General features: G+C 41.9%; 1 protein-coding gene across 1 annotated transcript in view; it reads left to right on the plus strand.

Annotated features, from left to right (window-relative positions):
* UTS2R (urotensin 2 receptor) overlaps positions 1–27,632 on the plus strand; it is a 112,344-nt gene that overhangs the window by 21,434 nt on the left and 63,278 nt on the right. The window contains exon 2 of the mRNA XM_033961714.1: positions 8,091–8,145. The gene's annotated coding sequence lies outside the window, so the exon portion shown is untranslated. The remainder of the gene's footprint in view (positions 1–8,090; positions 8,146–27,632) is intronic.

Below are 27,632 nucleotides of genomic sequence, written 5' to 3' on the forward strand. Positions count from 1 at the left end.
CGAGGATTATACAGCAATTTAAGAACGGACTATACAGTAATTTAAGTAGAGGTTCAGGAAGGAGGGAGGGGGAAGGAAGGGGGAGTTTAAGGGGTAGATCACAGTTGTAATTTTAGTTGAAGAGGAGGGTCTTTACCGCTTTCCATAAGGTCATCAATGAGTTCTGTAATCTGATTTTGGGGGAGTTGGTTCCAGAATTGGGGGATGAAGTGACTGCGGGCGGGTTCTGACATGAGAGACCTTCCTGAGGAGATGCATAGGCGTTTCTCCATTTCCGAGCGAAGGGGGCGGGTGGGGATGTACAGGGTTAGCTTGGATTCTATGTAGGCTGGCGTGGTGGTGTAAATTCTTTTCTGACCAATGATTGCTCAAAATATGTGACCAGTACATGAATTCTATTTGGCTTCACAGTTCTGTCTCACTGAGCCTTTCAGGTCATTCCCTCCACCCAAGATATTTGTTACTCCCCATTTGTTCTATTTATACGTAGTAGTGGAGCTCACAGCTTTAGCATCTTTTGGGGGGTTTTTCTGGATTTTTTTAAAATATGATTTTTGCGTGGTGATTTGTGCAGTGGTTAAAGCTACAGCCTCAGCACCCTGAGGTTGTGGGTTCAAACCCATGTTGCTCCTTGTGACCCTGGGCAAGTCACTTAATTCCCCCCATTGCCCCAGGTACATTAGATAGATTGTGAGCCTACCAGGACAGACATGGAAAAATGCTTGAGTACCTGAATAAATTAATGTAAGCCATTTTGAGCTCTCCTTGGAGAATGGTATAGAAAATTGAATAAACAAATAGTGTGAGAAGTTTCAGCCTCTGATAACCAGAGCTGGTATTGTGATGTCACAATGCCTCATTCCACCAATGCCTAACAGCCAACCTCATCAATGATGTCACAGTGGCTTGATTGTCTTTTACTACATTTTGATTTCTAGAGTGGTGCAGTGGTTAAAGCTACAGCCTCAGCACCCTGAGGTTGTGGGTTCAAACCCATGTTGCTCCTTGTGACCCTGGGCAAGTCACGGCCTCTTTTACAAAGCAGCGCTAGCGGCTGCCGCGTGGCAACAGCCCCGAAGCCCTTTAAATCTCTATGGGCTTCGGGGCCTTTAGCGCAGCGTGGCTTTGTAAAAGAGGCCATTAGTCTCCCCATTACCCCCAGGTACATTAGAGAGATTGTGAGCCCACTGGGACAGACAGGGAAAAATGCTTAAGTACCTAAATAAATTTATGTAAACCATTCAGAGCTCCTTTAGGTGAATGGTATAGAAAATTGAATAAATAAATAAGTGCTATGTGTTTTATTATAGACTATCGCTCAGTGTAAATACTGTATATCTGGTGCTTAAATTGTACTACCTAGTTGTAGAATTGTCCCCATAAAATGGCATCTCTCTTTTACTTATATTATGAAGGCAAAATAAAATAGCTATCCAGAATCAGTCTAGCACACAAATGCTTTTGCACAAGCTATACCTCCTCCAAATGAGCTCTAAAGTGTGTGCATTCAAATAATTTATCAAATGCATGGGTATATTGCAACTCCTCCCACAACAGGTCTCTTTTCTGAGCTAGACATATATCGCCGGATTCTATATAAGTCATGGAATGTTGAGTGTCAGTATTTGCACACGGATCTGCGATCCCCATGCAACTTAAGGAGGAAATTGGCACTGACCAGCCACTTAATTGGTGCTTGACTGAAGTCGCACGTGGTCCTCCCCCGTACAGTATTCCATAACTCGATCCCTAACTTTTCTCTTGTGCAACCAAAAAGAGGATGCAGCCATTGGAGGGACATGAGCAGATCATGGATGTTCCCCAAAAGTTAGGCGCCAAGTTATGGAATAGTATTGATCTAGGCCTAATATTTGGGCGCCAGACTTAGACCTGTTTCTATCAGGCGAAAGTCTGGTACCCCAAGTTAGGCATGACCTGCGCACTATGCTGGTATTCTATAAAGGTCAGGCTCCCTTTCACACATTTCAGCATCTTTCAGTGCTATTTATAGAATATTCCCCATGCTATTTAATTTTAGTGTGTATTAAAATATATTCAACCTGCTGAATGAGAGAAAACATGCCTTCAAAGCACAAAAGCAAACAGGAAAAAAGGCAGGAGAAAGTCCCAACAAGGATCTAGCTTTTGTTTTAGCTTTCACTTTGGCACTATCAACATACTTTTCAGCTATTACTCACTGTGGCTCAACTCTTTGCCTACAACAAAGTGTGGGGTATGGGTCTGACTCCCCATCTCTATGGTTGACTACACTGTCTACTAGGCGACTCCAGGAATCTGCTTGTTGCTCTACTAGGACTGGCCAGGCGGCATTATGGGGCAAAGACCTGGAAAAACTAATTATAAACGCAAATAACTAAGGTGAATTTAGAAAACACCTAAAGATATACCTGTTATTGAAATACCTAGGTAGCGGATCTGCTCTATCTCTCCCATCTCAATCCCCCCCCATTACAACTGTTCCCTTAAACTGTTAGCCACTATTCTTCAACTATGTAAGTTCTACACAGTTTGTAGCATCTTTTTAATCATTGTAAACCGCATAGAACTTCACGGTCCTGCGGTATATAAACTGTTATTATTATTATAACATCTGAAGATATCATACAGACAGGTATGTACTATTTTATTCACATCTGTGGGGGAAGAGAGGGGGTCAGTGACCATTGGGAGAGTGTGTGTGTGTGTGTGGGGGGGGTCATGTTTATATCCCTCCAGTGGTCATCTGGTCAGTTTGGCCAGCTTTTTGGCACTTGCTCATTATTAAAACAGGTCTAGCCCCAAACATCCAAACTGTGCCATGAACGTATTCTTAAATGTTTGATTATGGCAGAAAAATGTCCAAGTCATAAGCCCACCCTAGTCTCACCCCCCCCCCCCCACCCTGCCTCTAACACACTTCTTTGAGATTTAGACGCACTGCAGATGAACAATAGGTTTCAAAAATAGCAAATTGGACGGGTTTGGCAAGAAAAATGTTGATCTGCCCCTTTAAGACACTTTTCGGACATTTTTCTTTTTGGAAAATGAACCCCAGTGTCAACACAAAACACTCAAAAACATCTTAATAGATAGCACAGATAATAAGTGGAGGTGGAGCATTTAGACAGATAAAATACTGCCGAATAGCAAGAGTTAGACAGAAATATGGGTGACCAATGAAAGAAAAAATTGCACACAGAGTCATAAAAGGTGCATGAAACTGGTCCCAGTTAAGGTTGGAGAAGAAAGTCCTGTTACAGTACATGCAGTTGATATTATTCCTCGTATGTGTGACTAGTTACCCACTTGTTCCTTCCATTGAAGACCTGGGAGAAGATCTATGCTTTTGCCTGATTCCCCAAAGTAGAGGTAATTTTGCATTAGGCAAATACTTTCTGGGAATGTGTTCCATTATTGGAGCTACTCTGGATAAGGATCATTGGAGATTGTCATGTCTATTCATATCCTTTGGAGAGGGTGTGGTTAGGGATACTCCATGGGTGGACCTTAGTGACCTTGGACGTGTGTAGAAGGAGATCTTGTTATTCAAGTTCTCTGGCCCATTTCCTTTCGGAGCCTTGAAGATCAGACACAGAGTTTTAAAATTTTAGCCCTGTATTGTACTGTAGGCTATGAAGTTTTTGCAGATATGATGTGATTACATCATTTAAAAATGTTCTGTCAGCCATGCTGTATCATTCTAAATTAATTGGAATTGGTGCACATCAGTACATAAGAACATAAGAATAGACCAAAGGTCCATCAAGCCATGTAGCCCGTTCTCACTAGTACCTGGCCAAAATCCAAGGAGTAGCAACATTCCATTATCTCAGAGTAAGCAAGATTCCGGAACCCCAAATAGTAGCAACATTCCATGCAGAATCCACAAAGAGTAGCAAGATTCTAGAATCCCAAGGAGCAGCAACATTCCATGCAGAATCCACAAAGAGTGGCAAGATTCTAGAATCCCAAGGAGTAGCAACATTCCATGCTCCCGATCCAGAGCAAGCAGTGGCTTCCCCCATGTCTCTCTCAGTAATAGACTATGGACTTTTCCTCCACAAAATGGTCCAAACCTTCCTTAAAACCTTTACAGTAATGCAGCCTTAATGGTATCATGGCATGAACTACTGTGGCAAGATTTGCCTTCTCAAAGTATGGTGAGAGACAGCATAGTTGTTGCAGATGATAGAGGCTGCTCTAGAAATAAGTCCACAGCCGGTCTGATTTTCAGAATATCGAAAATATATCAATAGGGTCACAACAAGTTCGATTTTCAAAATATACAAATCCATGTGGTTCATAGCCCAAATGCATGGTCATGAATATTCATTTTGGATGCCTTGCATACAAGACCTGTCCATAACCCTTGAGGGCTGTAGCTGTGTGTCTCTGGCTCAGGCTCTGATTTTTGGTGTTCATTTTCTAAGATGAGGTTTTGAGCCTAGACCTGGAGTGCATTTTTGCCCAGCCTGCTTTTTGAGAGATTCATAATGAATACGCATGAGGTATATTTGCATGTAGTAGAGTCAGTGCATATCTCATACATATTCACTGGAAATCAGATTGGTTAACGGGTGCTCCAAGATCGGCTTTAAAAAAAATGCTGCTCTAAGATTTTGTTTTCCGGCTGCAGGTTAGAAACAGAGCAAGCCTGTTCAGGTTTTCTGGCAGTTAGTTTTACTTGCATCTCAGTTCAAGACAGGGCTGCCAAGAGGGGAGGGCAGGGGGAACAAGATTCCCCCAGGCTCAGCATCCAATGGGGGCCCAGGCCAGATCCAGCATCTTCCCTCCATTCCACCTCCCATCATCCTCTGCTTGCCTAGAGTCATTAAAAGACAGGCAACAGTGATTGAGACTGCTCTGCCAAACACAGGTCATTCTTCCTACTGCGTCCTGCCTCCTGTGAAGTAACTTCCTGTTTCTGCATAGACAGGTCGTGGCAAAAAGAAGGATCTGTTGCCAGCTGAGCAGTCTCTCTCGATCGCTGTTGCCTGCCATTCAATGTAGGGTTACCAGATGTCTGGATTTCCCCTTTTGAGGACATGTCCGGGGGTTCAGATGCCTCTAAATTGCATTGGGCAGGAGGAAATCCGTGCATGAGCAGATTTCCTCCTGCCCGACGAGAGCAAGCAGCGGGGAGCGGGGCTGGGGCAGGCCCAGGGCGGGATTGGGGGTGGGACTGGGGTGTAATGGGGTAGGGGTGGGTGGAACTGGGAGGGCCTAGGGGGTCCGTATTTTACTATAGTAAAATCTGGCAACCCTAATTCAATGACTCCAGACAAATAGAGGACCAGGGGTAGCAGTGGACCCCTTAACAGTGTTTGCCCCAGGTCTAGCATTGTCTCTCGCCAACTCTGGTTCAAGAGGCATATGTGTTCTAATTGCACCACAACAAAACAGAATGGAATTGTCCAGATCAGAATGATGTGCACTAAAAAAGTGTCCTCCAATTCATCTGATAATGTGAAGATCTTTATTTCTCCAATGTCACAATGGTACATTCGAATAATTCTATGACTCAATGACTCGACATGTACATGTTTCGGCCAAAAGGCCTGCCTCAGGAGTCTTGAAAATCACGAATGATGATATACAAAGAATGTTACCACTCGCATAGGTCTGTCCCAATAGGGAATGTTTTAGCTTTCAAATTCAAATGTGTATGGACTAGTGCAGAGCATCTCGCTGGTATATCATCATTCGTGATTTTCAAGACTCCTGAGGCAGGCCTTTTGGCCGAAACATGGACATGTCGAGTCATTGAGTCATAGAATTGTTCGAATGTTTTGTTGTATTTATATCTGTGGTTTTGTTTTCCCCTGGTTTGTTCTTTCTAATTGCACCAGTCACCAAGCACCAAGTTTCCACAACTGTTATAACTTCAGGCAGGGACAATGGAAAACCTTTTTGTTTGGAGAGAGCCAAACAAATTAATCACCAGCCCAGCTGCCAGGCTAAGGCCAATGACCCTAGCTCCATTCTACTATGATTCAGGGCACTAATTCTAATCTATGCAAATCATTTCCACATATAGGGCAATGTATGGCACCCAAAAATTCTCGCCGAAAAAAGTGATATTCTATAAGCCACTTTTAAAGTTAGGCGCAGTTTATAGAATAGTGTTTATGACCAGGACACGCAAGTAAACGTAAGCGCTGCCATTTGCACCAACAAAAAATATTCTGTAATTACGCACTTAATTTAAAGAAATGCCCCCAATCTTCCCATTCCTGTGCCCCCTATATTGACCCCACATCTAAATTTATGCATATAACCTTTAATTGATTCTAATTAATGCTAATAATTGTTTGTTAAAATGCCAATTATCAGTGCTAATTAACTTGTTATGCAATAAAATTACGCATTGAGTAACAACCACAATTACACGCGCAATTTGTAATGAGGGGGATAAAGGGAATCTTGTTCAGAACTTTTTTTTTTTTTTTTTTTGCTTGTTTGTTTTATTGTGTTACATGAATCAACACAGATGAGGGGCAGGAGAGTCTGGCACTATATCTTCCTAAATTCCCACTACTCTCAGACAGAATCCTGCCTCAGCCTGCCTCTCTCTAGGGTGCACTGGAGAAAGGAGCATCGGGATGGATATTTTTATCTTTGGAGAGCTCAATAAGTGTGGTGCTATGCAAAAGCATCTTGGCAGTCCTACATGGTATGCAGGTTATTTGAGTTTGATTCTACAGCCCTGTTGCTCTTAGTTCAGAGGTGTCAAAGTCCCTCCTTGAGGGCTACAATCCAGTCGGGTTTTCAGGATTTCTCCAATGAATATGCATGAGATCTACTAGCATACAATGAAAGCAGTGCATGCAAATAGATCTCATTCATATTCATTGGGGAAATCCTGAAAACCCGACTGGATTGCGGCCCTCGAGGAGGGACTTTGACACCCCTGTCTTAGTTGGATTGGTGAGGAAGTCAGCATTCTAGGTCAGAGGTAGGCAATTCCGGTCCTTGAGAGCCACAGGCAGGTCAGGTTTTCAGGATATCCACAATGAATATGCATGGGATAGATTTGCATCTCAAGGAGGCACTGCATGCAAATTCATCTCATACATATTCATTGTGGATATCCTGAAAACCTGACCTGCCTGTGGCTCTCGAGGATCGGAATTGCTTACCCCTGTTCTAGGTCATTGTGGATTATTTTTTAAACAAGTGGTACAAACTTGAATAAATAAACACATGGAAATGCCCCATATCTGATGCTCCTGAAAAATACTAAATATTCAATTGGCTTACAGTAGGTTAAAGTGCAACACGTATTCCGTCATGAGTAATGCAAAGGAATGCATATTGTACATCTATTTATTAATTTAATTTTCTATACTGTTCTCCCAGGGGAGCTCAGAACAGTTTACATGAATTTATTCAGGTACTCAAGTGTTTTTTCCTGTCTGTCCTGTCAGGCTCACAATCTATCTACAGTAGACTCTCTGTTAACCGGAACTCAATTAACCAGAACTCTCAAGCAACCAGAAAAAAATATATATATAAGAAATACTGTAATACTTTAAATAAAAATGAAACTAAAATCAATTTCTGGTGGAAATTAAGTATAAGCTTGGCACGCCACACCTGAGTATGCCCATGCTTTGCCTACCACATGTCCAGTAGTTTGTCTGGAACAGTTTATGGCAGGGGTAGGGAACTCCGGTCCTCGAGAGCCGTATTCCAGTTGGGTTTTCAGGATTTCCCCAATGAATGCAGTGCATGCAAATAGATCTCATGCATATTCATTGGGGAAATCCTGAAAACCCGACTGGAATATGGCTCTCGAGGACCGGAGTTCCCTACCCCTGGTTTATGGTATGGCATAGTGTGGGGTATAGTATTAGTTAGGCCTGTTTTTAATAATAACTCTCAAGTAACCAGAAACTACATTTATCCGTCATCTACCAATCCCCATGGGTGCCGGTTAACTGAGAGTCTACTGTACTGTATCTCTCTTTGTCTAATCTTTCTTTTTCTCTGTTTCCTAAATTCCCATTAGGCATGTGCACAATCTAGTCTAGTTTTTCATTTTGTTTCCATGCATTTATCCATGTCATTTCATATTGTTTCACGTTTAGGTTTGCTGCATGCTGTTTGCAAATTACATATGCTAAGAAGTGAAACAACAACAAGGTAATAAAAATGGACATTCATTTTCTTTTGCTATTATTTATGTATTTCATTGCTCAGCTACAAAAAGCCCTGTATCCCTCCATACCTGGCTTTATTTAAAGGGCAGGAAGCAATGTTCTTTTGAGCTATTTTAATGGCTTTTAAAAGCAACCTAGCGTTCTGTGGACTGATTATGCTCCCTCCCTATCCTTCTTTCATTTTGGCCAACGCACCGCCGTTTTCAATTATTTCAAGAGAAGTGCAAGCACTGCAAATGGTGAAATGCTGCTCTTTTTAACATCTTTGCGAGTGATACTGCGAATGATGCCAATCTCTGTAATAGGTTAGACACCTCGGAAGGTATGGATAACATGAGGCAGGATCTAGCAAAGCTTGAAAATTGGTCTGGTAATTGGCAACTAAGATTTAATGCTAAAAAATGCAGGGTTATGCACTTGGGCTGCAACAATCCAAGAGAATGATATAGTATAGGAGGCAAATGCTGTTCCTTTTGACCCTGGGCAAGTCACTGAATCCCCCCTTTACCCCAGGTACATTAGATAGATTGTGAGCCCACCAGGCTTGAGTACCTGAAAAAACCCATGTAAACCGTTCTGAGCTCCCTTTGGAAAATATTATACAAAATTGAATAAATAGTGTGATAGGTTTCAGCCTCTGATAACCAGAGCTGGTATTGTGATGTCATAATGCCTCATTCCACCAATGCCTAAGAGCCAACCTCATCAGTGATGTCACAATAGCTGGATTGTCCTTTACTTGGCTCACTTTTACTACATTTTGATTTCTAGAGTGGCGCAGTGGTTAAAGCTACAGCCTCAGCACCATAGGTTCAAGCCCACAATGTTCCTTGTGACTCTGGGCAAATCACTTAATCCCCCCATTGCCTCAGGTACATTAGACAGATTGTGTACCCACCGGGACAGACAGGGAAAAATGCTTGAGTACCTGAATAAATTAATGCAAACCATTCTGAGTTCCCCTGGGAAAACGGTACAGAAAATTAAATAAATAAATAAATAAATAAATAAATAAGAAGAGCAGGGTGATTGTGTCTGATGATCTTAAGGTAGCCAAACAGGTAGAAAAGGCTACAGTCAAAGCCAGAAGGATATTTGGGTGCATAGGGAGATAATTGGTCAGTAGGAAAAGGGAGGTGATAGTGCCATTGTATATGTCTCTGGTGAGGCCTTATTTGAAATACAGGGTGCCTACAAAAACACTCCTTGATTTTAAATGGTTACAAAATCAAAACTTATTGGAATATGTTTAAAAATAAGTCCCGAAAAGCACGGTTAGCAAGATCTTACACAATCGCTTGCACTTTCACCCTTATAAGCTGCAATTGTGCAGAAGTTACAACCTTCAGACAATGCAACACGATAAAATGACCAGGTGTTCCTCAAGTGGCCCCCGAGATCACCGGACATTACTGCTTGTGACTTTTTCCTTTGGAGATACGTACCTCCACTACCCGCAACTATGGATTATCTGCAGGAATGTATCACTAAAGCAATAAACACAATCACGCCGGATATGCTTCAGAGAGTTTGGTCCGAGCTCGATTTTCACGTCAATGTTTGCCAAGGAACAGGTGGGGCGCACATCGAGTGTATGTAATCAACAGATACCATATGAAACTTTATGAGTTAATGAAACTATAGCCTCAAAGGTGAAAGAACATTCCAATAAATTTTGGAGTGTTTTTGTGGGCACCCTGTACTGTGTGCGTTTCTGGAGACCGCACCTTCAACAAGATATAAATATGATGGAGTCGGTCTAGAGCAGTGTTTTTCAACCTTTTTTGGGCAAAGGCACACTTGTTTCATGAAAAAAATCACGAGGCACACCACCATTAGAAAATGTTAAAAAATTTAACTCTCTGCCTATATTGACTATATATAAAGTAATTCTCTTGAATAGGAATCAAATAAACACAAAGAAAGTATTTTATAATTACTTTATTACGAAATAAAAATTATAAAATACTTTATTCAGTGCGAAACCTGGGCCTGTTTGGCTGAACACAAAGCTGATATTCTGGCTGGAATCGAAGAAAGACACACACGTAGCTCTTCGTCAACAGCTCTCAGTCTCTCTCTGTATTTGGTTTTTATAGCATACAAAAATAGACAAATATACTCTCCATCCTTTTTATTAAACCACAATAGCAGTTTTTAGCGCAGGGAGCTGCGCTGAATGCCCAGCGCTGCTCTTGACGCTCATAGGCTCCCTGCGCTAAAAACCACTATTGCGGTTTAGTAAAAGGTGACCATATTGTAAAATATAGTCAGCAGATATAAATTCAGAACTGTGCATAGTAAGTGAAGGGAAGTTTTCATCTCTGGGAATTTACCCAGTTAACTATTAAGTTATTTGGGCAAATTCCTTTGAAAACTGTGGTAATACTGCCTCCACTTTGCTAAATTTAAAATAAAATCATTTTTCCTACCTTGTCTGGTGATTTCTGGTTGCACTTTCTTCTTCTGACTGTGCATCCAATCTTTCTTCCCTTCTATCAGCCTGTATGCTTTCTCTCCTCCACACCTCATTCCCTCCCCCAACTTTTTCTTCCTCTCTCCCTGACCTTTCTTTCTTTTTTTCTGTTTCTCTTCTTTCCTTCTGTTTCCCTGCCTGCCCCCTTTCTTTCTTTCTCCCTGCCGTTCCCCAAGCCACTGCCACTGCTGCTGCTATCGGGGAACAGGACCCACCAATGGATAACAGGCCCCAAAGCCGACGCCGACGCATGCTCTCCCTGACGTCAATTCTACAATCGGAGAGGAAGTTCCGCCCAGCCAGGCAGCGATTGGCTGGCCCGAACTTCCTTTCCAACTGCAGAATTGATGTCGGGGAGAAGAAGACTTATCGGCTCGATAGATTAGATCGCCAAGACAAAGTGAGTCCTGGGTGATCGACTCACTTTGCCTTGGCGAGCTACTGGCGCCCCTGCCTCGGGCCCCCTGTCAGCTCCGGGCCCGGCGGCCCTGCGGCACACCAGGCAACATCTCGCGGCACACTAGTGTGCCGCGGAACAGCGGTTGAAAAACACTGGTCTAGAGGGCTGCTACAAAATTGGTTAGTGGTCTTTGTCATAAAGTATATGGGGATAGACTTAGGGACCTTAATATGTATACAGTAGAAACTCGGTTTGCGAGTAACCCGGTTTGCGAGTGTTTTGCAAGACGAGCAAAACACTCAGCAAACTTTTGACTCGCAAACCGAGCACTGCCCCGATACATGAGCACTTACAGCCCAGGAAACGCCGCTTCGGGTGATTCCTCTTCCGTCTTCCGGCCAGCCTTCCACGTCGGGTGCAGGCTTCTGTCTGGGCCTGCGCAGCCAGGTGCTGTCCCGCCTGTGCGATGCATGTGATGCACACAGCGTCAATCATCGGTGTTGTGCATGTCATGCGTGGCGTGCGGGTGGGGTGGCGCTCGGCTGCATGGGCTCGGGTGGGGGCTCTCCAGCATGCGGGAGGCATTCGACGTGGAGGGCTGGCCGGCGGATGGAGGAGGCATCCCTCTGAAGCGGCACTGCGGGGTTCTCCGGCGGCTGGCGGACATTAGATGCATCCCCCACCCGAAGCAGCACTGTGGGGTTTTCTTCGGATGATGGACGGAGGAGGTGAACGGAGGAGACGGCGCTGCAGCACCTGGCACCCGACAGGAACAGACCCCTGGTTCTAGAACGAATCGTCGGAGTTGCCACTATTTTCTATGGGGAACTTTGCTTTGATAAATGAGCGTTTTGGATTACGAGCATGCTCCTGGAACGGATTATGCTCGTAATCCAAGGTATCACTGTACTCTGGAAGAAAGACAAGAGAGAGGTGATTATGATAGACTTTTAAATATCTTGTGGCATTAATGTGCAGGAGCTGTGTCTTTTTCAAATGAAAGAAAATTCCAGAAGGAGAGGGCATAGGATGAAGTTAAGAGGGATAGACACAGGAATAATCTTAGGAAATTCTTTTTTACAGAAGGGATGGTAAATGCATGCATGGGTGTCAGAATGGGGGTGGCCACAGGGGCCATGCCTCCCCCCCCCCCAATTAGCAGTTGGTCAGAAGAGATGGCTCTCCCACCTCCCTTCCCACCTCCTTCCCTGGCTCTCATTTTTTTATTATTTTTTTTTATAAATTTTTAAATTATTTAACAAGCATATAATCTTGTACAGAAAAGTGCGATCAAGAAAACATATCATTAATTATTCCCAAACTTGAAAATAAACCAAAATTACATAAAAGGTAATAAAATTTTCAACTTAATCCCACACTAGTCCTCAACATTGGATCCAAGATTAAAGAATTAGGAGTGAATGTAATACAATAACAAATTAAACTAAATCACGTTATCTGTTGCTGAAAGAGAGCTTAAATTAATTATTAAGACACTGATGTTTCTCCTTTTTCAAGGCGCTTCATAGAGAGGAAAGCCGTCAAATGAGACGGTTCAAAGAAAATGTATTTAAATACATTTTCCTGGCTCTCATTTTAAATCTTCAGGCAGCGGCAATGAGTGAGTCTGTTACTGTTGGTGTGGCCCGGAAGTCTTCATTCTGCAGCACCAAGTTGCTGCAGAATACAGACTTCCAGTAAGTAATAATAATAACTTTATTTTTATATACCGCAATACCACAAATAGCTCAGAGCGGTTTACAGAGGAAGAGAAATTCAAAGCGGTAGCAAAAACTCTAGGGATTACTTTTTTTTTTTTTTGCCTCACCTCTCATATGATTTGTTGAGCAAAAAGGTACCAAAAGTGAGATATATGTCTTATTTATATCACAAGATAGAGGGATATGAATTGCATAATTATGCCAAATTCAGACTCAGGTATAGACTAATTGGAACTCTTAAAAAAGAGACATGTTTATCAATAAAAATGCAATTAACCTCCAAAGTCACATACTCTTGCATTTTTTAGGATGTAGAACAAGAAAAACATCAAAGTTGTAATAAAGATTGTGTAGTCCCTTTCTACTGAAAGTACAGTAGACAAAACTGCCAAAAAATGAAAGTTGCCCAAATTTACTTATTCAGACCTTTATAATCTATATTTCTGTTAACAGTAACCCTGCTTTTGGTACCTTTTGCTCAGCGGGTCACATATCAAGGACATTTTCTTGATGTGAAGCATTTGCAAAGCTAACAGCAGAAATGGAAACATGACAGTCTGAAACTTTTTGAGTTAAAAAAAGCAACCATTAAATTCAGTTCAGCAGGAGAATCACCACATTAGCATGAAGATTTGTTTATGACTGATAAATTGAATATTATAACTCTTGAAGGTTTCAAGGAGGATTATGATTTGCTTTCATTTCTCTCCCATAAATAAATGGATCCAGCTCAGGTTTGGGATAAGAAGTCCTGATTGATTTAAGAGCAATTTGTCTTCACTTGGATAAGCTTGAAGAAAATGGGCTGAGGAACTTTGTTATTTAAGGATAATTGGAAGCAAAATAGAGATCATAGTAACATTGTAAATGACGGCAGAGAAAGACCAGATCCATTCAGTGTGACCAAAAAGACTCCCCCCCAGCTGCTCTCTTTTTTTGTGTGCATGTGAATCAGCTGGGATTTACCTGAGTGGAAATAATCAATAGGGTCTATATTATTAATGAAGAACAAAATCTTTACCAGAGAAAGGAAAATGATAAAACCAAAAATTTGAGGTTGAGGGGTGGTAGACTCAAGAGTAATGTTAGGAAATTCTTCTTTATGGAGAGGGTGGTTGATGCCTGGAATGCACTCCCGAGGGAGGTGATGGAGAGGAAAACGATAACAGAGTTCAAACAAGCATGGGATGAAACCAGATGAACTCCAATCAGAATATAGGTACATATTGAAGGAACTAAGGCCAGTACTGGGCAGACTTGCACAGTCTGTGTCCCGTATATGGACATTGAGTTGAGAACGGGCTGGAGAGGGCTTCAGTGGCTGGGATGGTTTAGATGGACTGGAATGAGCTTTGACGGAGACTCCAGTAGATAGAACCTAAGAATACTACCAGGCCATTGCTTACTTTCCCTCCCCTTTTTCCTTACAATACTCTCATCTCCTGGCTTCCCTACCTCAAACCCTCACCCCCCTAGAACCTACGTAAATGTGTTTTGGCAGGCAACCAACACAGGCTCTTCAACCCATTGTTAAGGGCGCCCACAACAAGCTCTCAGGCTCTAAATTTCTCCTGAATGCAAATCGATGGTAGCGAAGATCAATGGATTGTCAAGGGAACGGGAAAGAGAGACAATGGCATGTAGCTTGGAGAGAGCATGATCAGCTCAGCTAACTGTACTGCCAACTCTTCCACACAGTTATTCAGTTGCTTTTGTTTGCACTAACAAAATAGCTCTGCTTGAGTTATTAATCCAGGACTGTAATTGTCATCTGGCATTTGTCATTTGCAGCAGCTCCTGTCTATATCCCATAATATAGGGGACATAGGGGACCTCTCAACCCAGTTCTCAGGACTACCCAGCCATTCAGATGATCAGCATATCCACAACGAATGAGACACGTTTGCATGTACTGCCTTCATTGTGACTCAAAATAACATGGGCATAGAAATATTAAATAACTTTGATAACTAAATCAAATCAAAACGTGATCACAGTATATAAATATATAAAAAAAATCTTATACACGAATACAGGATGTCCGGTGCGATACTTGGAGAGACCCCCCCCCCTCCAGGAAAGAGACTTGGGAGTACTGGTTGACAAGTCAATGAAACCATCCATGCAATGTGCAGCGTCGGTGAAAAGGGCGAACATAATGCTGGGAATGATTAAGAAGGGGATTACGAACAGATCGGAGAAGGTTATCATGCCGCTGTACTGGGCCATGGTACGCCCTCACCTGGAATACTGCATCCAGCACTGGTTGCCGTACATGAAGAAGGACATGGTACTACTTGAAAGGGTCCAGAGAAGAGCGACTAAAATGGTTAAGGGGCTGGAGGAGTTGCCGTACAATGAGAGATTAGAGAAACTGGGCCTCTTCTCCCTTGAAAAGAGGAGACTGAGAGGGGACATGATAGAAACATTCAAGATACTGAAGTAAATAGAGACAGGATGTTCACCCTCTCCAAGGTAGAGAGAACGAAAGGGCATTCTCTAAAGTTAAAAGGGGATCGATTCCATAGAAACGTAAGGAAGTTCTTCTTCACCCAGATTGTGGTGGAAAACTGGAACGCTCTTCCAGAGGCTGTTATAGGGGAAAACACCCTCCTGGGATTCAAGACAAAGTTAGGCAAGTTCCTGCTGAACCAGAACGTACGCAGCTAAAGCTAGTCTCAGTTAGGACACTGGTCTTTGACCAAAGGGCCGCCATGTGAGCGGACTGCTGGGCACAATGGACCCTTGGTCTGACCCAGCAGCGGCAATTCTTATGTTCTTATGCTTATATACGAGGCTTCCTTCATTGTATCCAAATCTTATCTCATGCACATTATTCATTGTGGACACCTTCGAAACCAGACTGACTTACTGCCTTGAGGACTGAGTTGAGAACCCCGGCCCTAAAGTATCCTTAATATTCCAAGAAACGGGCTTAGCCAGACACCCTTTCCCTTATAAACATTATAACTCATCCCTTCCCTGAATAGCCTTTTGTCCCAGTTTGTTTACAATATCGGTCTGTACCCATTGTTTTGTTAACCATCTTGATTTGACTTCAATTGTTAAGAAATGCGGTATATCAAATAAACTAACTGTAGGCTGTCCTGGGCCCAGGTTGGGTGGGCAGAAGAACATCGGTCCCACAGGTGATCCGGTCTCTCATACAACACCCTTTCCCCCATGTGCCTTTTAACCAACAGATATTCGCCGGCAGTAAACAGTGATTGATTCATATTGCTTGTGCCAGCCCCATAACCTTTCCTTGACGGAGATCTGTTGTTTGAAAGATATGCAGGGGAGAAGAGATGTTGGGAGTTTTCAGCTGGTGAGCTTCAGGATCCCTGCCAGCCACGTCATAGGTGTGCTGCTATTGGGTAGGACTGAGCCCAAAGTGGGTGGGCCTGGGCCCCCCTGTGGCTATGCTACTGCTAAAAAAAAGACAGTGTTGGCTATACTTCCTCTTTGCCATCTCTCTTTGCCTCTGCTCCCTCTGTTTTCCCCAATTAAAGATTTTTCATCGCAAAAGTATGTCAACCACAATAGAGAAGGGAAAAAAATGTCAAAAGACCAATTCAACATTCTGTAAATACCTCACTTAAATATTGTACTTTGTGAGCCTATCCAGATTCAATGCAGAAGTTCTGACTGAGGTGGTGAGGCTGTTGTAATCAGTGTTGAGAATCCTGTATAATTGCACACAGAACAAATTTCTTGGTAGTGTAATGTTTTAAATGGTCAGAATGGTTTGGATTACTTCAAAGTTCAGGCAGAAAATTAGCTCCAGATAACCCAAGAATTAAAGGTTGTTTTCACTGAAATTGAGGAAACAAATGTTTTATCAAAACCTACAGGCAAGCATTAGCAAGGAGATTCTTCCATGCTGCATCTACTGCATAAAATCAATATACATAAGTCCACATCTTGTAAATTGAGAAGGAACATATCCTAAAGCCACAAGGTGCAATCAGTTGAATCTCAGTTCTATAAAATTCTCCAGCCTCATAATTGGCTAAATAACACGTCACAAAGCACTTTTCTCTAATGTTACCAAAAAATTATGTGACAGGGAAGCTCCCATCACTGGTTCAAAATCTGCTTTAAACTCTGCCACTAAAGCAAATGTGCCTATTCCTAAACCAAGGAAGCTTCCCATTAACTCGGACAAGCAGGGCAGAACAGAGAAAGGATGGCAGAGAAGAACAGAATATCTGTTCCAAGCTCCTATAATTCCTTTTATAAACCATCTGTCAATTCTCCGGTTAAACCTCTGGTCAGGCAATCTGGCACAGCAAGGGTTAAGGAAAGGGGTGGAGCTGACAGGCAGAACATGCTCAGAGCCCAAGTGAAAGTTTCACAGCAGGATAAATTAAAGCCAGCTGAGGACAGAGGGAGGCAATCAGGAACCTGGAGGAAAGGACGTTCCATATAGAACAGGGACAGAAGGCTAGAAGCTCTGTCTTACTGCCTTCCGCAAGGAAACCTCCTGTCCCACAGCACAGTCATGCTGACAAAACTTTGCTTTCCAAGCAAAGGCTAACTAGAAGGGAAAAGTTCCTTGAGCAGGGCTGGCCAAACGCTGCTCCAGAGGATAGCTTGTATCCAGCTTCAGAGAGTGAGGAGTCTCTTATGAAGGTAGAGGAAGATATCTCTGAGGGGAATGAAATGGACTGCATCCCAGAAGCCATAGACTATATGTCTGAATGCAGCATGAGTGGGGGAAGGGAACAAATGTTTGCTCTATAACAATGGTCTAAAGTACTTAAAAGAAACATTTCTGTCCTCATGAGGGATAGTTTAATGAATGAGTGTTTGGTGTGTGAATGTGAGGATTGGTTAGCAACAGAAATTAAACCAGACTCCCCTGTATGCAAGCAAAGTATAATGAGTGGGGGAGGGGTTAAAGCTAACTAATGGTAGAAGGAGAAATAAAGCCCTGAGTTGTTTCAGTGACCTGACATTGTACATCCCTGATAGTGGGAATTTTTGGGAGGGGAATCTTAGAGCATTAAAACAAGGGTGGATGGTTCCCAGCCCACGGCCCAGAAATGAGAAGGGTCAGTGGGATATTCATACTTCAGGCAGTCAGGTGGGGAGAACTTCTTGAAGAAACAGTGGACTCAATACAATAATTGTGCCAAGCCTAAAAAGAGTGGAGCTAAACACTTGTATATAAGTTCTTGAAACCAGAATGCTGCCCAGAACTGTGCAAAGCATGGCAGAACTTTGAGAAAGAAACCCTGTTTAAAGTGAAATTTTTTTTTAATTTTTTTGGGGGGAGGTTCTTTCCTGATTGAAGCAAGGACTTGCTGTAAAAGAGAACTTTTGTTTGTGAAAAATTTCCTTCCAAGCATCATCAGCCAGTGTGGCTGTATTAGAACCAGTGCAAGCTGAACTGGATAATAAAACTTGGAACTGGAAATTATTGGTGGAAAGGGTTTTTTATTTCCTTTCTTTTTCTCTGCTGTGCTTATTCCAGATTGGTCTTCCAAAGAGCGCTATTCTTGCGCCTGGGGCGGGAGCCGGGTTGCCAGAGTTAGGCTTACCCCTGGCCCCATCACTATATATATATCACACAAACATGACCACCAGAGTGCCTTGAAGAATAGTCAGCTCTGTTCCATGGAACTTTACTCTTGTGCATGACTTTTTACAGCCACCTGTATATCATACAATAAAGACCTAGAATTGGTCTTGCCTGGTTGTATCTGCAAGAGCTAATATTCAGCTGACATGGTGACTAGTTTCAATTAAATATTAATTCTGGTCTTTAACTTACTCGTAATCTGTACATTGAATATCACTGTCTATATATGTAACGTTGCTGAATACACAGAGGTTAATCCTATAGGGAGCCACCTCATGTTGGTTTTCTAGTCATTCACCTGTATGAAGGAATTGCTGTATTTATTGCGTTAGGAAGAATTTAACAGGAAGCCAAAGGTACTCCTTTTAAAAAAAGGAGAAATATGATCATATCTTGGAGGGTGTCAGGTCAAAAGTGCGCCGGGACAAAGGCGCGCCCAGACAATTGAGCGCAGCGCGCGCCGCCACGCCGCTCTAAATTACTGTGTTTAGCGCTCCGATGGGGAGGGCATGGGGGGAACCCCCCCACTTTACTTAATAGACATTGCGCCACGTTGTGGGGGCATTGTGGGGGGGGTTGTAACCCCCACATTTTACTGAAACTTCACTTTTTCCCTGTTTTTAGGGAAAAAGTTCAGTTTACTGTAAAATGTGGAGGGTTATAACCCCCCAAACCCCCATAACGCCGGCGCGATGTCTATTAAGTAAACTGGGGGGTTCCCCAACAAAACCCCCCGTCGGAGCCCCTAAAAACTGTAATTTAGAGCGGCGTGGCGGCGCGCGCTTTTGTCTTTCGCGCCGTTGTCTATGAACCATCTCGGAGCATTAACAAGAACTCTGATAGCAGCATTTTGAATAATTTGTAGTTTCTTAAGAGATACTGATAGTAATCCAATATAAACAATGTTGCAATAGTCTAATTTGGAAGTTACTAGGACATAAATGAGAGACTCGCAGCTCGAAGTATCAATGTAAGTACAAATAGAATTAATTTTTCTTAAAGATAAAATCAAGATTTCACAACTGATGAAATTTTGTAAATGAAATGTAAGTGCGGAGTCCAAACGGACACCTAGATATTTGAGATGATTTGAAAGCTTTATGGGTTGAGTACCCAAAAGAGGTGATAAAGATGGTGTTTGTGATGAACTAATGGCCCACATCCATAAACTATTTTCATACATATATGGTTTTGATGACTGAACTTTTGAATGGGTGCATTATGAATGCTGTTTAGGCCCCTCATGGTGCTGTCTAAGAATTAAGAGCATTAATAATAAGGTATGGTGATAAAAGTATTATTAAGATTTTACAAAATCTTTAAGGTATATGTATGAAAATGGTTTGTGGCTATATTATATTATTTATGTGTGTTTAGAAGATTTGGAAAACCCCTTTTGGCTTCAGCTCTGAAGATGATCACCCACTGTAACATCAGAAACACTTTCCCCATTTGTAAGCACTAAGTCCAGTATGACCCCATCCCACTTGGATTCCATTACCAACTGCTGGAACAGTTCCCCTTAAGGAGAATCCAGGAATTCCCTACTTCTGGCGTATGGGGACAGATCTCAAAGATCTCAATATGTATACTTTGGAGGAAATGCGGGAGAGGGGAGATATGATAGAGACATTTGAAAGGAAGCTCTGGAATGAGGGCATAGGATGAAGTTAAGAGGTGGAAGGCTCAGGAGTAATCTAAGGAAATACTTTTTTACAGAAAGGGTGGTAGATGTGTAGCACAGTCTCCTGGAAGAGGTGGTGGAGACAGAGACTGTGTCAGAATTCAAGAAAGCCTGGGATAGGCATGTGGGATCTCTTAGAGAGAGAAAGAGATAATGGTTACTGCGGATGGGTAGCTCTATGACCTCACAATGCAGGTGCACAGAGCCTTAGGCTATAGGAAGAGGAGATGCAAATGTTAAGAGCCTTAGCCAATAGAGAGAGGAGGAAATAATGGTTACTGCAGATGGGCAGACTAGATGGGCCATTTGGCCTTTATCTGCCATCATGTTTCTGTTTTTCTGTTTGTCCAGTTAGATTGTAAGCTCTTCTGAGCAGGGACCATCTATTGTGTGTTGATTGTACAACGCTACGTATGCTTTTCAGCGCTATAGAAATGATAAATGATAGTAGTAGTAATAGTCAGACATTGGCTCCTTCCCAGGGCTGTCCTCCTCATACATATTCATTAACTCTGTGTCGAGTCTGTCTGTTCAACCTGTCACAAATGGTTTGAAAATTGCACTATATTATGGGATGCAATGCTAAGGATGTAGCATATTATAATGTGGCCTAACACTAAAACGATAATAACATGACAGTGTCGCAGTGAAGTACCAATGAAAGATGCCACCTGTACACAGCAATAAATAATTCTCCATCCTGATGTCAAGACTCATCCAGTCTGCTGGATTCTCAGGTTTCCTATAATAAATATGTATAATTTATTATAGGAAATGTATAATTATGCATACCCTCTCTCTTCAGTGGGGACAGAAGGACCTGGAAAAAATTAAAAGGCAGACTGTACAGTCCACATTACCTTTCGGGACTTTGGAAGTAAAAGTTTTGTAGCCTGGAGGGAGATACATTCCTGACATAGATTTCAAATTGGCCCAAAACTTGCCTTTTATGCATTTGAAAGTCAACCCTCTCATTTCCCCATCCTCATCCATCTCTAAATGTCATGAGCTCAACCAATAAACATTTAAATCACATTTTGACAGCACACACTGACCCTGCCAAAATGAGGTGAGTCTGCTCATTAAAAGAATTCTTTGCCTTAACAAAAAAAATTAATAAATAAAAGCAAAACAAATAAAAACTTGTGTATAATGGTGACACTCATGGCCCATAATTACAAAATATGTGATATAGAGTAGAAAAGAGAGGAAGCGGGAACTGATTTTTAAATGTCTCCCCTCAGTAGCTAGAGTAATGACCAGTCAAATTATAGGGAGTGTGTAATAGAATACATCCTCTTTTTAGAAACAGATTAATGTAGAGTGCAGGTTTGTGAGCATTACTGGGTTGTGGAAACCTAAAAAGAAGATGACGTCAGAAAATGCATGACTGACCCATCCATTCTACCTAGTAATTCTTGTCCACACTGTGAGACTATATTACAGCTGCCAGCCTTAGGAATTGGATCACCGGTAAGCAATGGCAAAGGCTAGAAGGAGGCTCGAGTACATAGGGCTCCTTTTATAAAGTTGTGGTAAAGATTTGTACTGCAGGCCAGCTGAGAATTAGTAACTGTATTTAATTACTTTTGAAGTGTAACTAGCATAACACTGAGTAGGGGGATCCCAAAATCACACTGTAGCAAAATGCATCTTGCTCAGCTTTAGTTAAGAAGATAAGAATGGCCTTACTGGGTTAGACCAATGGTCCATCAAGCCCAGTAGCCCATTCTCATGGTGGCTAATCCATGTCACTAGTACCTGGCCAAAACCCAAGAATTCCATGCATTCGATATAGGGCAAGCAGTGGTTTCCCCCCATGTCTTTCTCAATAACAGACTATATAACTATATAACAGACTCAATAACAGACTGGATTTTTTCTCCAGGAACTTGTCCAAACCTTTCTTAAAACCAGTTACACTATCTGCTCTTACCACATCCTCTGGCAACACGTTCCCGAGCTAAACTAGTCTCTGAGTAAAAAAAAAATTAATCCAATTTTAAAAGTATTTTAAAAGTATTTCCCTGTAACTTCATCGAGTGTCCCCTAGTCTTTGTCATTTTTGACGGAGTGAAAAATCGATCCACTTGTACCCGTTCTATTCCGCTCAGGATTTTGTAGACTTCAATCATATCTCCCCTCAGCTGTCTCTTTTCCAAGCTGAAGAGCCCTAACCTTTTTAGTCTTTCCTCCTACGAGAGGAGTTCCATCCCCTTTACCATCTTGGTCGCTCTTCTTTGAACCTTTTCTAGCGCCGCTATATCTTTCTTGAGATGAGAAGACCAGAATTGAACGAAATCATTGCTCTGTTTACACCCCCCTAGCTCATTAGTTAACATGCATTAACTTCATCTTGCCTATTTTTTTTTTTGTTCAAGTAACAAAACCATGGACCGACGGACAAGAATGCACAACCTGATGATGATGCAACACTAGGCCCCGCCTCCGCCCATGTTCCTTATCTATTCTCCTGCTTACCCTTTTTAGGCAAAAGCCTTTACATATGAGGTAGTAGTATGATGTGATAGGAAACATCCGGCTTAGAAAATGTACATTGATGAGATTCATCCTAAAGTCAGTTTAAAAATAGATCCACAGCTGCTCGGTCATATTGTAATTGGGCTTCCTAAAGCTGGACGGTAACCATAGGAACAGCCTCCCCTACTTGGGATGCCAGAATAGCTGAATGTTTCTAGGGGCTTCACAGAATGAAATGCCATACATTTAATGTAATGAGCATATTACTACCGTTATTATCTGCAGCATCAATTACCTGTCTTAGAGCTATTTTGTTTCTGCTTTCTTAACAGGACAGTTTTTTAGGCTCTTGGGATTTCTTTTAAACATGAGAAGCATAGTCAGAGCTGATACAAGGCTAACACCACTTCTAAGGGAAAAACATTGGTTACCAGTAAATTACAGAATCACATACAAAATAGCATTACTTACACATAAAATACTTATAAACAAAGCCCCTACATTCTTAGAAATATATTTAATACCGTATGCCCCCATAAAATCTTTAAGATCGGAAGATAAATCTTTACTGGTAGTGCCTTCATTAAAAATTATATATTCTAGGACAGACATGATCTTTTCTGTTACAGCCCCTCAAATTTGGAACTCACTTCCACTTAATATAAAAGAAGAAAAACTACTGAGCAAGTTTAAAAGTCTCCTAAAGAGTTGGTTATTTAAGGACGCTTTTTTTTTTTTTTTTAACTTTATTTTTATTGAATTTAACATACTTACAAGTATAACTACTTGGTTTAGAAATACAGAATCATGTTCCAAAAGAAAAACATCATTAAACATTACAATATTTAAAATAAATATATATATGAAACTTAACTCTTCCTTAGACCTCAAATTAGGAGGAGGAAAAAGAAAACAAAGATATTATAGGGAGTAATATTACAATAATACAATGAAAAAGTAAAGACTTAAACGCTACAACCCAGCAATTCCTTTAAGCTACACTCCCTCCACTAGATAAACCCTTGAGATCTAAAAAGGAAAGTAGATGATCTGGTGTAAAATACACATATTTCAGACCCTTAAACTTAATAACACATTTGCATGGATAAGCTAGCAAAAAAGTAGCACCTAGCTTCCTTGTCTCTTCTCTCATGCCCAAAAACATTTTCCGTCTTTCCTGGGTTATTCTAGTTACATCATGATATAACCATAAACGTTGACCACAAAAAAGTGATCCAGACTTTTTAAAGAATAACCTCATAACTGCATTAAGATCTTGTTCAAAGATAAAGTTAACAATTAAAGTTCCTCTTTCTTTAACTTCCATAGATGATTCTTCTAATATTGCCGTAAGATTTTGCAAGTCTTTATCAGTGACCAAATTCTCACCTTTAGGTATATCTGAATTTCTTTTTGAAGTAGGTAAAAAGTATACTTTATTTAGGGGCGGAATCTGATCTTGCGGATAATTCAAACATTCTACCAGATAAGGACGCTTTTTAATGGATTTATTTGAAGTTACAATAGACCAGGAAGAAGATCTAGTAAAATCAAGCAGGTTTTTGTTCCCCAACCTTCTGTGTATGAGACCTTCCTGTTTTGGTTTGATTTTTCTTTTTAGAATTGTATTGCCAACTGTTGTCAGTCCCGATTTCCCTAAATGTGTTATTATAATTAGTACTAATTGTTATGTTTTTGTGTTTTTATTTTAACCTAATGCTTAATTTATGTAAATCGCATTGGATTTGGAATATGCGAGTAAATCAAAGAATTTAAAGAAACTTGAAACTAACGGGCACCCTAAACAAGTCTTCAGCCTTACACCTTCTTCAGTTTCAGATCCCTTAGCCTGCAGCCTCTTCCTCTTCCTTCTCCTCCTACTTAGGGCTACCATATGTCTGAATTTCCCTGGACATGTCCTCCTTTTCGAGGTCATGTCCGGGGGTCCGGATGGCTTTTTCCACACCCAGCACTTTGGGTTTTGAAAAGCTTCCTGTCAAAATTGCATCGGGAAGGGGTCTTCCGCACCTGTGTGGATGCAACGCGGTGATGTCATTGCATCGCATCTGCACATGCTCAGATGCCATCTTGGGGTGGGGCTGGGGGGTGGAACAGGATGTGACAGGCGAAACATGGCCTGGAGGTGTGGCCATGGGTTCGGATTTTTCTTCGGGAAAATCTGGTAACTCTACTCGTACTACTTATCATTCTATAGTGCTGCTAGATGTACATTAAAACATTCAAGAGACAGTCCCTGCTTAGTGGAACTTACAATCTAATTAAACAAACAGGACAAGTGGGTGGTTAGGGTGTTTCTCAGTCATGGGTGCTTTACAATCATGTGGGGATCATAAATTAAAACCAACCTCGACAAAGTGAGCTTTTAGCCTGGATTTGAAACTGTCAGGGATGGAGCTCGATGTACTGAATCAGGCATTCTGTTCCAGGCATATGGGTGCAGCAAGAGAGAAGGAATATAGGGCTAGATTCACAAAGGGCACGGATCCAATCCGATCCGTGTCCGTGTTCTCCCCACCCCCACCCCCCAGAATGCTAGCAGAAACTGTTGTAAAGCCACGTGCATAACTCCTGCACGGGATTGTCGGTGCGCGATTGGCGCATTTTTGTCCCACTCACTTTAGTTATGGTACCGTTTATTATAGAATTTTGATTTAAAGCTTTAATTCTTGCACATTGAGTCTGCTACTTTTTACAGCCTGGTTATTTGCTTTCTTTCTAGTGCCTTATTCACCATCTAGAACTCTAAGATCAATTCAAGACAATAGGTTAGTAATACCCTCTGTTCATAGAGCTAGGTAGGAGTCTATACGAAATAAAGCGTTCTATTTTGCAGTTCCAAACTTATGGAACCATTTGCCACGAGAGTTAAGATTAGAGGCAACTTTTAAATCTTTTAAAATTATATTAAAACCAGGGTTTTTTTTGTAAAGAAGCATTTGTACAAAATTTGAATCAATCTGAAATTACTCATATCTTCTAAATCAGTGGTTCCCAACCCTGTCCTAGAGAACCACCAGGCCAATCGGGTTTTCAGGCTAGCCCTAATAAATATGCATGAGAGAGATTTGTATATAATGGAAGTGACAGGCATGCAAATCTGCTTCATGCATATTCATTAGGGCTAGCCTGAAAACCCGATTGCCCTGGTGGTCCTCCAGGACAGGGTTGGGGTCCACTGTTATAAATGTTTTGGATCTTCAGTCAGCAGTCCTGTGAAATCTTAATCTGATATTATTGTTTTATTTAGGAGTGAATATTTTCTTGCATGCTTGCCATTTGTGTGGGTTAGGTCTATCTTATTTAATAATGGAGTTCTTTTATTTATTTATTTTTTCTTTTAAATACTTGTTTGTATTTTATAAACTGCTTGGACCAGTAAAATGAACGAGCTGTATAACAAGATTAACAAACCATAAACCATAAATCGAATTGCCATATACATGGCACAAACCGTCCAGAGTCAGATTCATAGACCAATTTTCAGGAGCCCCTTTTGGTATTCTGTGTATCATTTGGCTGATGGCATTGCAACTTCTAATGCTATCACAGTGCTCAACTCATAATTACAGGTAGAATGAATGAATTATAGCAGATGGGTGGCTGGAAGTGTCAAGTAATAGCAAAGTCAAGCTCAGTTGTCTGCACAACACATTGAATTTATGTGAACTCCAGAGACCTATTTTAATTCCTAATTATACAACCATGCAAGTGCACAATTAGTTTTAAATTGCAAGGATTGATTTTTGAAGCAGTCACAACATACAGTTGAAGTAAGAGGGCTTGGATGGCTCCGTTGATTGGAAATGCCAGAGAAACGTCCTAGCTATTGATTCAAATAGGTGCTGAGCTGGCACTGGTTCCCGTCTAGCTATTAACTAGTATTCACATTTCAGGTTTCTATATTTCATGCTATAACTGCCTATCAGTGATTCCATCAAGGCAGTTTTCAGATTAAAGAGTCTGTGTAAAATACGCTAGCAGTCTGAATCCAGCTTAAAGCTGGACAGGTATCTACAGCATTAAACTATCAACATCATTGGGAATCATGGTGGGTGATTACTTTAGATCAGTGTTCTTCGACCTTTTTACACCTATGGACTGGCGAAAATAAACAAATTAGTTTGTGGACCAGCATCGGTCCACGGACCGGTGGTTGAAGAACACTGCTGTACAGTACTATACAATTTTAGCCAGGTGGCCCATTCAAAAAGACCTGGGGAGAACACTGCCTGTATTATTTTAGTAATCCTTCCCCGAATCACAGTCCACACTATGGATGCAAAGCTAGGACCCGCTGACAGCTACAGTCAATTTAGATGAATATAAATAAATACCTCCTGCCCCTTTGTCATCACACCTACGTTCATAATACTACAGATGCCACTGGCATAACAAAATATTCATAGTAACCAAACTTCGCAGATAACAAAACAAGATTGCAGATCATACATAGAAAACTAAGTTTAAAAAAAACTTAAGTGAAGCTTTGGACAGAAGGGTAAAACGTCGCCATCCTAAACTGCGGCAGGAGCAAGAAGCACGGGCTGGTGGAGGCAGCCTGGCTGAGCGCATACGAACCTCGCTGGACTGCCTAACATGGCCCGCACATAAGAGAATGAGGGCGGGACACCGAGGGGTGCCAACACCTGGAAGCTGCCAGAAACTGCTCTACGCGCTCCCTGGATGCCCAAACTAGTGCTGCCAGTCGGTTTTCAGCCAAACCGAACGGGTTTTGAAGGCCGACGACGAGTCGGTGTTAGCACTGACGGGCTGCGGAGTTCGGGGCTAATTTGCTAGCAGGGTCTTCACGGACCGGCAGGAAATTTTTGTGGACCGCCACCGGTCCACGAACCAGCAGTTGAAGAACACTGGTTTAGATCATTTGCTCTTAACCTGTTCTGTGTGACCCCCATCCCAGCAGCGTAGTAAGGAGGCGGAGGATGGTCGTCTACCCCAGACACCTTCTTGGTGGGGTGCCAGCACACATCCTCCTCTATGACCCCCCCTGTTCCTTCCCAGCCTCCCTGCTGCACGCAGGTGCCACTTCCCTTCCCCTATACCTCTGTAATGTGTGAGCAAAAATCCCCAACTTGCTGTCGC

Source organism: Geotrypetes seraphini, chromosome 10 (genome assembly GCF_902459505.1).
Source record: "Geotrypetes seraphini chromosome 10, aGeoSer1.1, whole genome shotgun sequence".
Classification (NCBI taxonomy): Eukaryota; Metazoa; Chordata; class Amphibia; order Gymnophiona; family Dermophiidae; genus Geotrypetes; species Geotrypetes seraphini.